This window comes from Symphalangus syndactylus, chromosome 13 (genome assembly GCF_028878055.3).
Source record: "Symphalangus syndactylus isolate Jambi chromosome 13, NHGRI_mSymSyn1-v2.1_pri, whole genome shotgun sequence".
Classification (NCBI taxonomy): domain Eukaryota; kingdom Metazoa; phylum Chordata; class Mammalia; order Primates; family Hylobatidae; genus Symphalangus; species Symphalangus syndactylus.
The window spans coordinates 123,630,658-123,643,304 of NC_072435.2; the positions used below are offsets into that span (position 1 = coordinate 123,630,658).

The 12,647-nt window shown below is 40.8% G+C and overlaps 1 long non-coding RNA gene across 5 annotated transcripts in view; it reads left to right on the forward strand.

Annotated features, from left to right (window-relative positions):
• The window catches only part of LOC129460122 (uncharacterized), a 57,476-nt gene that overhangs the window by 18,323 nt on the left and 26,506 nt on the right, over positions 1-12,647 (forward strand). For all 5 annotated transcript variants that reach the window (XR_010115173.1, XR_010115174.1, XR_010115175.1 and 2 more), the window contains exons 2-3: positions 8,968-9,198; positions 11,354-11,435. This is a non-coding gene — a long non-coding RNA (uncharacterized lncRNA). The remainder of the gene's footprint in view (positions 1-8,967; positions 9,199-11,353; positions 11,436-12,647) is intronic.

The following is a 12,647-nucleotide window of genomic DNA, read 5'->3' on the forward strand; positions in this document are numbered from 1 at the left end:
TCCAGACTATGTGTTTATGTCATTATATTTATTATAAACATTTATTTAAAAGTATTTTATTTTGATCCTATTGAAAAATTAAGTAATAGGGGATGAGAGTCCTCTCTGTTTTGATCAACTCTACAATCCTGGTATCTAGAGTAAGACTGACTCACATTAAGTACTCAAAAATTATGTTTAAACAAATAAAGGCACACAGGAAAAAATAAATGTATCTATATTGTAAATAATTTCACCATCTGAGAAATTTTTATGGCAGGAAATCTTGTTACCAGTGTACAATGGTGACCACAAATACAGAAATGAGAAAATTCCACCCAAAGAGGTGACTTTCAGAGATTCTTTCTTCTCCCTCTCTTCTACATTTCTTGAAGTTTCCTTCCAAAATATTCTCTCATAAATTTTTGAATATATTAGATTTTTTCATACTTCATGACATTAAGCCCCTTTCTCACCAGACTACTGGTGTCTCCAAGTCTGTCTCCTCTGTCAGGAACTCCTGGGGGTCCCAGTGAAACGGATCCTCACCAGCATCCCCCTGGCCTGTGAACCCACAGGATCAACAGTCAGAAGGTGGCAGATGGAAGATGTGGCTTCCTGAGTTCTCCTGTAGGGCTGCACTTCATAAAGTCATAGGGGAAGGCTGCTAACATTGAAACGTTTTAGCGTCTATTCTGAACTGTGTGGTTCTCAGAATTCAGGACCAAAGTTGGGCTCTGTGTGTCAAGTTATCTGCATAGAAAAGCCATCCTGGTGTCCAATGAGGAAAGAAGAGAAATTAGCAAAAATATACAGTCAGGTCTTAGTATTAAGAATTGTATTTTCTCCCTACAAAGGCTACCTGAGAATATCCAAAGACTACAGAGGTCATCAAGTTGACGCATCAATGTTTACATGTAAGTCATCCAAGATTTATCTCACTAGTTTGTGAATACTATACCCCTACCCTTTTGCCTCTATTTTGCTTTAGAAATATTTCCAATAAACCAGTTTATGAAGGAGGGTCCAGAGCAGGAAAAGACCAACCCTTCAGCACTGCATTCCATTTCTGGCCATACTCCCAGAAATTATAATTATAACCCAAAACAACAACCCACTCATTAACATCTGCAAATAACATGCAGTTCAGGATGAAGTTTCTAAATTGCCTTCAGCCAGAGGACTCCCCAAACCACGTCATTGTCATGATCAACATGGAAAATCAACTTTCAGAGCAGTCAGAAGAATGTACATATTCTTCTTCTAAATATTGCAAATATTTAAATATTTTATTGAATATCCTAATAGCATATTTTGAATGTTTTTTTTTTCTGGAATACATTTAAGTATAGAGAGTTTCATGATTTAGTCATAAACACTAAAAGAAAACAATTATGGCACTTGTCAAATAAATACATAGAACAATTACGCTAGTGGTTCACCAAATCCCACATTGAGAAGCCTTTTTTTTTTTTTTTTTTTGAGATGGAGTTTCGCTCTTGTTGCCCAGGCCGGAGTGCAATGGTGCAATCTCGGCTCACTGCAACCTCCGCTTCCCGGGTTCAAGCCATTCTCCTGCCTCAGCCTCCTGAGTAGCTAGGATTATAGGTATGTGCCAACATACCTGGTTAATTTTATATTTTTAGTAGAGATGGGGTTTCTCCATGTTGGTCAGGCTGGTCTTGAACTCCCGACCTCAGGTGATCCACCCACCTCAGCCTCCCAAGAAGCCTTTTAATTAGGAGAAGAAGAAGCCAAACGTTGGTCTCCTGCCCTCCTTTAACTCCCCATCTTGTGAACCAGATTTTGTTTCATGAGGGCACCAAAGAACTCTCATCTCAGTCCTTTCTTCATCAAGGGCTAATCTTGTTTTAGGGACTTAGTAGAGGGGTGCTAAGATTACAGCATCTGAGGTCGAAGTGCCCTAAGTTCAAACATCAGCTCTTGTACTACTTAAGATCTTTCTAAATTCAGCAGGTCGTGGTGGCTCATGCCTGTAATCCCAGGACATTAGGAAGCTGAGGCAGGCAAACCACTTGAGGCTGGGAGTTCAAGACCAGCCTGGCCAACCTGGCGAAACCCCATCTTTACTGAAAATACAAAAATTAGCTGGGCATGGTGGTGCAAACGTGTAATCCCAGCTACTCGGGTGGCTGAGGCACTAGAATTGCTTGAACCTGGGAGGTGGAGGTTGCAGTAAGATGAGATTGCGCCACTGCACTCCAGCATGGGCAAGAGAGCGAGACTCTGTCTCAAAATAAATAAATAAATTCATATAATTCATATTACCTCCTAACTATTCAATTTCCTCATCTGTAAAAGGCATTGAACATATTGTAGAGCGTAATTAGATTATGATAAAATAATGTGGGCGAATCAGTTGGCACTAAACAAAAGCTCAGTATATTCAAAAACTTACTATTTTTGTTTGTCTCCATAATTCATGAAATTAGGAGCAAGTAAGTTTTGGGCTGCGATTTGGCCGTATGCTGTCTTACTGGGAAATGCCTGAAACATTTTTAAATACTTTATTGTTGGTTTTAGAAAGTGAGGAAATCAGATTTTTTTTTAATGGGCAGATATTCCACAATATTTTTTAAATCTCTAAACTATATGCTTACGTTATTGTATTTATTACAAATATTTATTTTTAAATATTTGGTTTTGATTATTTTGAAAAATTAAGTAATAAAGGAAGACATTTATGTCCCGCTAGATTTGTTGGGGATGGGAACTGAGCATGGGGGGTTACTGAGAAGAGCTGCAATTTACTACACACGACTGACAACATCTACTGGTCAACAGCCACACAAAGGCTCATCTAAGCATGCCACCATGCCCTCCTTACTGCTGGCTCAGAAAGCCTGCTTCTACGAATCTGCTACTATTTATTATATTATTGTTTTATCGCTTGAAGAACAGAAAATGTAACCAATATTTGGAAAGACCTAACTGAAATAGATAACTATGGAAGCATGCCTTTCCCTTGTGTGTCCAGAAGCACCAGGTATGAAGTCCACAGGACACAATCAGGGGTTAAATGAGAAAGACACGTTAGATTTGGGGTTTGACATGGAGTACTGAGCTGTCACGAAGATAATCGTGCATTAGATGCAGCATCATTGTGTGCTGAGAAAGTGATCAGATGGATCAGGCCTGTGAGAAGAGAAATCTCTGGGCAAATCCTGTTTAAGTCTGGAATTATTCCTTGTCCAACCAGAAATTCCAGGTCCTGCTAACAATATGCTGCCTTCATGGATATCCAGAAGCCAAGTGGAAAGGGACTCATTTGCATTTAAATTAAATTTGAATAAATATTTTAGTAAAAATAAATAGAGACAACCACAGTCTTGCCTAGAGTTGTTCCTCTTTGGCAGGAGATGGAATAGAAATTGCCTATTGTGAGCTCTCTCCAGGCACCCAGAGAAGGGCAAGGGGACCCAACCTCTGAAATAATGCATTTTCCACCGAACTACATTGTGAGATAGAATGAGTTCAGACTTTCCTTTCCTCTACTTTTTCAAACCAGAATGAAAGATAACCCTACGTATTTTCTAGAAATTTCTCAAAATTCTAGAAATGACCTCAGTTAGAACAGAGCAAAAGGTGGATCTAATTAAATTCAAGGGATGAGGAGGTGGAGGCAGACTACGAAAAGAATCAGCAATTCAGTTTGCAGTTGAAGCCACCGACTAAGTGCCTGCTCATGGAACACCAAGCTCATTTCCACTACCTGCTCACAAAAGGACAGGAGTGTTCCAACGTAGCGGGAAGAAAGCTTAATTTCAGGTTAGAGGGTGAGCATTTCAACAGGAGAGCAGAGGAAGTCTAGGGTGGGGTCTTGGTCAGGGAGGCCCTCTCTGGAATGGCTGTAACAGGGTCTAACAAGGACAGACAGCAAATCTGGTGATGGACAGCTTCTAGATGAGTGGGACCTAAAGGATTTCCAGCCCAGAGGTGTGAGCTCAGGGCGGCCAAGTGTGCAGATGCGGGGCCAGAGAAGCCTCACTCACATCTGCAGCAGTCCATTCCCATGAATTCTATGTAAATGGAGCCCCCTGGAGTTATGCTACGGTGTGGGCGAGGTCCCTGTTGGAAACCGAACATGGCATAGTCTGGCAATTTTGTCTGAGACATTGGCAGTTAAATATCTTCGTCAACCTTCCTTCCAGCTCTGTACGATCAATACTTCTCAATTTCCTAAATTCTAAATACTCAGTTTTCCCCATAAACTGGGTCTTCAGTCACTACATCTTTACTTAAAAAGATCCCCTCTCTCAGGGAAAATGTATGTTCACCATTATTGATGGAAAAAGTCAAACTCTGTAAAATATTTAAAGAGGTTCATTCTGAGCCAAATATGAGTGACCATGGCTGGCTCAAGGCATGGTATCAAGAGTTCCTGAGAATATGTGCGCAAGGTGATTGGGTTATAGCTTCGTTTTATACATTTTAGGGAGACATAAGACATTAGTCACTACATGTATGGTTTACATCGGTTTGGTCCAGAAAGGCAGGACAACTCAAAGTGGGGACCTGAGGGTCATAGGTGGATTCAAAGATTTTCTGATTGGCAACTGGTTGAAACAGTTATTATCTAAAGACCTGGAATTAAAACAAAGGAGTGTCTGATTTAAGATAAGGGGTTGTGGAGACCAAGGTTCTTATTATGTAGATGAAGTCTCATAGGCAGCTATGCTTTGAGGCAATAGATGGCAAATGTTTCCTATCCAGACCTTTAAAATGTTCCGGACTCTCTGGAAAAGATCTAGTAAAGAAAGAGAATTTGCTACAGAATGCAAATATCCCTCACAAGAGACAACTGTGCAGGGCCATTCTAAAACATGTCAAATAAATAAATTTTGGGGTAAAATACTTTGATTTCCCTCAGAGCCTGCTATCTGTCATGTGATATATGAAAGTCCTGTTGGAATCTGGTAACTTATTGTTACAGAGAGTCTGCTCTGTCAGTCTTGAGATCTCTGTTTTAATGTTAATGCTCATCAATTGTACCTGAACTTCAAAGGGAGGAAGGTATAATGAGGTATGTCCAGCCCACTGCCTCCCAGTCATGGCCTAAACTAGTTTTGCAGATATCTTCGTAATCCCCTTGGCCAAGAGGGAGCCCTTCCAGTTGGTTGAGGGGCTTAGAAGTTTATTTTCGGTTTTCACCCCTCATGTTTGTTCATACTGAGGTCTATTTCTCAAATATGTCGATACTCCTGAAAGTCAAATGATAGGAATATGGCAAATAGCTGTGTATTTGACGAGGTGGTGTTATAGATGGCATGGATTTTTCAAATTTTCTATGTAGAGGAAATGGCTAGCAATGTGAGTCTTCATGTTTCCATTCTGAAATGAAGATGTGTGCCTGGCACATACTGGAAAATCAATAAAATTCTGTTGAATAAATGTGGAAAGAGGTTTATAAACCTCTTTCCTCTTTCAGAGGAAAGCTGAATTTTCCTGAAATATCCCTATTTCAGTTCCAAGGGCTTTATGCATTAAAAATATCAAATATTCTTCTATTTTTTCCATTACAGCTCACACAAATGCACATGTGTTCTGTGAATCAAAGGGTCAGCCTTGGACACATCTGGCATATCAAGTAAAGGATTTCTCTGTAATTTTTGAAGAGATCCAGTATAATGTGTGCTCAAATGTTCTGAAATGTTCATGAATGACTTAACTTGTGGCTGACTCTAGAATTGTTTGTTATGTCTTCTGTGAAAAGTGTCATTCACACACCTAGAATTTACTGCCTGCTCAGGCCTGCCTAGCTAAGCCATAATATTTTCCAGGGATTCACTTCTCACCATCACAGCCTTGGACTGGGCAGGTCTGCTTGACCCTGGAGTATTCTAGTTCCCTTGCAGTCATTGGTTCAGGAATGTGTAGACCTATGACCTTACTCAGATGAACAAGATATAAGGAGAATTTTACTAGGGGAATTCTAGTAAAAAGCTTTGCTCTTCTAAAAAAGAGACGTAGGAAGCTACCTGCTGTTTTCTTTATGAGGAGCTTCCTACGTCATTTGATGGAATTTCAGGTGCTACCTTACCACTAGTCTAAGGGAGAAGCCATTCTGAGGAGGATGACCATGCAGAGAGATGAATGGAACCTGGGACAAGTTGACATGGCTGAACTGTTGACTTTGCCAAGTCAGCACCCCTACTCCTTGCCACTGGATCTTTGGGCTTTCTAGGAGAAAGAGTAAGACCCTTCATTGCAGGAGTCTGATGAGCCAGGATCTTCTGTAGCTACAGCTGAAAACATTGAAAAGATACAACTTATTTGTAAATGGCCATGTTTTACAGAAAACTAATTGTATTAGAAAAATTCATTTTCTCCTCAGAAGACCATGAACTTCTTGAGAGCAGAGATTGTATTTTGTGATTTAATGAGGCTCAGAACCAGGCACAGTGAGTCCTTGTGAAGTTGTTTTGTTTAGTTTTGTTTTCATTACATTTTGGGATAACTCGTGGTATTCTTAAGGCCACCTCTTCAAGTATACTATAGCAATTTTCTCTGCTTTGCACTCTGAAGACCATACAGGTGAATAAGATTTGAATCTATCATTAGATAGCTTTAAATATAGTAGAAGAGGCAGATGTACACACAAGGTATAATCCATGGAAAAACAGGAAATAGGAATACTATTATGATATTTATTTTCTATCAAGCAGAATTGAGTTTATCTATAAGTAACAGTGAAATTAATCATAATGGCTTAAACATTAGAGATTGCTTTTCCTCACGTGACAGCATTTCTAGAGGTTACTGGAGTTAGTACAGCAGTTCAGAGGAATCAAGAGAATATTTTGGAATCCTTTGGCTTTTTCCTTATCATTGAAAAGTGACCGCTATATCTCAAGCCATCACATCCTAATCAGCACAAAAAATATCTGGAAGAGATGATGCCAGCCATATCTCTCCTATTATCCATAAACAAAAGTTTGGCAAGAAATGCCTCACAGTGATTTATATGTAGACTTGTAATTTAACTTAGGTCAAACAATCACTCTCATCTTTAAAGACGACCTGACAAAAGGGGAGTAAGACTGTCAGTCACCTCGAGTTAGCCTCACCACTGCCCGACCAAAGACGGGCAATTTTAAGCTTGAGAAGTAAAGGGGATTGAGTATCAAATAGACAGCTATTACAGAATGCCACTTACCTGATGTATGACTTGAGCTGGAGCCTGGAAATAGTTGAGGCTGGAGAGGGACGTAGAACAAGATTATGAGGCTGTGGCTGGGCTGGGTAGCTTTGTCTACTCTCCAAGAACAAAGGGGAAGAATATGGCCCCATGATGGCACACGCTGAGCATACTCAAAGACTGTGAGAAGGAAAGAGGATTTAATTTCATTTAAATATGATCACTTGACAAGATGTCCACATTATGATATCTAAAGCAGTTTATGTTTTGTCTTGGAACTTGTCTTAGACATTTAGGTATTAAAAAGACTGAGATGAAGAAGACAGAAAATTGCTTCATGCTTTTATTTCACCCACAAAAAGGAAGTTGTTTAATAAAGTTGCTCTCCTCTGGAGGAATAAGTTATAAATGAGATTTAAGTTTTCATTAGTAGCGTATTATTGGGTAGCTATGTTGACGTAAAGAACTTCAAGTTTAACCAGGACATCCTCTGAATTTCCCAAAATATCAATTTTAAACATAACTCACTATTACTAATGTTTGAAAATGCAACTTCACAAATTAATTGGGATATAATTCATAGACCACACCACCGTTCATTTAAAGGGTACAATTAAATGGTTTTATTAGGCTCACAGCTACCAGCAAAATCTGATTTTAGAACATCTTCACCGCGCAAAAAGAAACGCTGTGCCCACTGCCAGCCACTCCCATGACCCTCCATCTCCACCCTCCAGGTGCTAAGTAACGACTAATTTACAGTTCGTCTCTATAGTTTTGCCTGTTCTTGACGTTTCATACAAACAGAATCACATAACATATGATGATCTCTTGGGACAAGATCCTTTGATTTATCATAATATTGTTAAGGTCCATCCTTGCTGTAGCATGAATCAGTAATTCATTTTTTTAATGGATGAGTGCTATGCTATTGTCTAGATAGACCATAGTTTGTTTATGCATTCAAGTGGAGAGACGTTTGGGTTGTTTTCATTCCATGATTATTACGACTACATTGCTCTGAAAATTCCTGTACAAGCTTTTGTGTGCACACATTTTCATCTTTCTTAAGTATGTACCTATGTGTGGAATTGCTGGGTCATTTAGCAACTATGTTTAGCTTTTTGAAGAACATCCAACTGTTTTCCAAAGTGGTTACACTATTTGATATTCTCACCAGGAATTATGAAGCTTTCCATTTCTCCACATCCTCGTCAACATTAGTTATTACTTGTCTTTTAATTATAGCCACCCTAGTGGTTGTGAAGTATAACCTTACTGTGGTTTTGATTTGCATTTCCCTAATGACTAACGATGTTGAGAATCTCTTCCTTTGCTAACTGTCCATTTGTGTACTGTTTTTCAAAGAAAAGTATCTTTTCAAATACTTTGTTGGAGAATGACATTCACTGGGGCAGGAGGCAGAGGTGAATGAGGCTAGAGATGGAAAGAGTTATACCCACATCTGAGCTTGATGGGATCTGTCATGTTTTGTCCATTTCAAGTATTCTCACTGGTGACTTACACTCTAGAAATTACTGAGGACCCCAAAGATGTCTTGTTTCTATGCCTCAGATGCATCTATATTTAATACATTATTACAATAATATATTATTATTGCTATATTAATATATAACATTATTAATACAATATTAAACATTGAGATATTTAAAATATTTGTTATTTCATTTAAAAATAAAAACAAGCCTATTAAAGATGAATATACATAAAATATTTTTATGAAAACATATTTTTCAAAAGAAAATTACTCTGAGGATAGCAGCATTGTACTATATTTTTGCAATTATGCATAATGTTTTCTTTAATAGAAGACAGCAGGATTCTCATCTCTCCTTCTGCATTCCATTTGAGACAAGATGTTCGAATTGAAGCAAATGAGAAACATACAAAGAAATGAAGTAAATAAAGAAGCTATGGCCTCACCCTGGTATGTTGCTGCAGGAGCGACAGCAGCAAACACAGGAAACTCAAGGAAAATCAGTGTGGCTAGAGACAGATACCGAACTGGAGCCTGGAATGAGTTGAGGCTGGAGAGGGAGGTAGGACAAGACTCTGAGGCTGTGGCTAGGCTGAGTGGCTTTGTCTATTCTCCAAGAGCAAAGGGAAGAACATGGCCCCATGACAGCACACTCTGGGAAAATGAGACTTCTGAATTGGGGACCTTGAAACAGGAGGGCCCACATTACCAGCCATGTAGGAAGCATCTGTTCAGCAGCAGAATGCAAAGAGGATGAGAGGATGGTAGGGGGGCACTGCTTCCCCGTGTAACCATAATAGGTCCCTTACCCAACATATGCAGCAAATCAACACCTGGAGGTATGGGGTTGCAGCAGAGAAAGGGCTTTAATCGTAAGGCCACCGAAGGAGGACATGGGAGGAAACCTCAAATCCATCTCCGCCAGGAATTCGGGGCTAAGGTTTGAAGAGATTTGGAGTGGGCGGAAGGGTGGAAATTGTTGATTGGTTGGAGCACAGGGCGAAGTCATGGGCCACAGAGAGGAAGAAGTTGTACTTTCATGCCGATCTCATTACTCTGTGGGGGTCTACACACTAGTTTCTAGAATTTGTGGTCTGTAAAACATCCTAAGCAATCCTTAAACAAAAGCCCCATGAGCTGATTATCAGAGATCCTGTCGACAGGAGCAATGGGAATGCAAGTCAATCCTTCAACAGTCTCATGACCCTGTGTCCTAAATCCTGTCTGTAGGAACAACAGGGAAGCACCTGGTGAGGACCTGGTGCTACTAGGTTTCTAGCAGCAAGGAAGGGGCCAGAGTGCAGCCTGATGCATCCTTAACCATAATTCTATTTCTGTCCAAAACCTTGTATACAATTCTTATCAATCCTGGGGGGATGGTTTCACCCAAGGCCTGACATGGGAAAGGCTGCTGAGGTCAACAGTGACAGCAGCGGAAGCCTTGGCAGTGGTGGAAGTCACCATGGGTGGCTGAGAGGCGTCCCTCTCCAAGTTCTGTGCTGAGTGCACATTGCAGTTTGCTTTTTCGGGGGAAGGAGATTCTGAAATTGAGTTTAGCACGCAAGACATTTATTTGGGAGTGCCCTTGATATAAACATCTATGGGAGAAGGGGGAGAAAGCTGGCAGAGAGGGATGTTGAGCTGGGAGGTGGTCCCGGTGGCCTCGGCCCATTCTGTTGGTGCTCAGGAGCCCACGTGGCCTGTCAGAGCTGTGCTCCACCGGGTCAGGCATTTACTCCTCAGCAATGGTAACCACCCAAGGGGTTCACCTTGCCCTCTGCCTAAACAGAGTGGATTCATCAAGACAGGAGAATTGCAACAGAGAAAGAATAATTCACGCAGAGCCAGCTGTGTGGGAGACCAGAGTTTTACTATTACTCAAATCAGTCTCCCCGAGCATTCAGGGAGCAGAGTTTTTAAGGATAACTTGGTGGGTGGGGGAAAGCCAGTGAGCCAGGAGTGCTGATTGGTCAGAGATAAAAATCACAGGGAGTCGAAGCTGTCTTCTTGTGCTGAGTCAGTTCCTGGGTGGGGGTTCACAAGATCAGATGGGCCAGTTTATCTATCGGGGTGGTGCCAGCTGATCCATCAAGTGCAAGGTCTGCAAAATATCTCAAGCCCTGACCTTAGGGGCAGCTTAGGGAGGGTCAGAATCTTGTAGCCTCCAGCTGCATGACTCCTAAACCATAATTTCTAATCCTGTGGCTAATGTGAGTCCTCCAAAAGCAATTTAGTCCTCAGGCAAGAAGGAGGTCTGCTTTGGGAAAGGGCTGTTACTATCTTTGTTTAAACTGTAAACTTTGTTTAAACTATATGAAACTATAAACTAAGTTTCTCCCAAAGTTAGTTCAGCCTAAGCCTAGGAATGAACAAGAACAGCTTGGAGGTTAGAGGCAAGATGGAGTCGGTTAAGTTAGATCTCTTTCACCGTCTCAGTCAATTTTGCAAAGGCGGTTTCACAATTATTACTATTATTGGTTGTGAACCACCCCTAAAAGGGCATGACCTTGATGGGAAAGATTTGCTGCACTGGCAACAATGCAGGCGAGATTTGAGGGCTGTGTTCTGGTCATTTGTGACCTAAAGGTGAGCTGCACGTGTGGGATCCAGCTGTCCGGGTCCACATGCCCCTGTCACCATGGTGTTTTATATACTTGGTCTCATTTGCTCTTCGTATCAACCCTACGAAGCAGTGACTTTATTTTCCTCTTTGACAGGTGAACAAACAGACTCAGAATAGTCCTTGAGCTTGCCATTGGGAAGTGAAAATCAACTGCTTGAATAAATGTAAGGACTCAGGTAAGATGCATGGGTACAGACCAAGACAGCCCTAATGTTCCTCTCACCTTAACTCTTCTTGTTGCCTCCAGGTCCCTGGTTTCCCTATTCTTACAGCATTTACTTTAGAAGACTTGCCATTGCGGCTCTTTCTCTGCCCCTTGGAGAGGCAAATCTGTTCCAAATCCTCCTGCCAGTGCTAAAAACCTGACCTGTCTTTCTCAAGGACCTGGGAGCCATTCATTTGAAATGTAGACATCCAGGAACATGGGCTGCCCTATTTCCCCGTCTCTGTGGGAGGGAAGGAGCCTAACTTCAGCGTGAGTCTTGCTCCAAGTGTTAAAACTCCTGTGGCCCCATCTGGGGATAAACTCAGCACACAAGGATCATTTTCCACACCTCTATGATTTCATATCCAACCAATCAACAGCACCCACTTTCTAGCCTCCTGCTCGCCAAAGCATCTTTGAAAAATCCTAACCTCTAACCCTTCGGGGAGACTGATTTGAGTAATAACTCTGTTCCCTGCATGGCTGGTCTAGTGCCAATTAAACTCTTTCTTTACTGCAATACCATAGTCTCAGTGAATTGGTTTTGTCTGTGCAATGGGCAGGAAGAATGTGTCTGGTGAACATCTCCACACATTCAGAAATTGTCGATCTAAGACAATGGAGTTATTTTCACCCTCAACAAATGTCTCAACTCTGTGACATTTTAAGCAAATCTTAACTTTGACTTATGAATTCAAGAAGGAAAAAAAAAGTAAGAAAATGTGATTGTAATAGTTCCTCTGAACGTCCTCCCCCCTGGAGACAGGCTCCCTTGCTGCTGTGTGGTCACTGTTCCCATTAACCTAATGAAATCTACACTTGCAAATGAAGTCCTGGGGTCCAGACTAAATGTTCACAGTCTGGCCACATGCTAATATTTCATGTGCTAGCCCATATCTTTAAATGGACTCATGGAAATGTGTTAAATGATATAACAGAATAAAAATCAAGCTTAACTTAAAGAGGAGTCTTTTTTTTCTATATGAGGAAATAAAGCAACTGAACATTTCTTTGCACTTTATGTTAAATTAAATGCTAACATGTATAGAGAAAAGAAAAAATGCACTCTGATGATGAAGGGACTGAGTCAAATTCACAGCCAGGGTCTTTTTTTTTTTTTTTTTTTTTTTTTTTGAGACAAAGTCTCACTCTGTCACCCAGGCTGGAGTGCAGTGGTGCGATC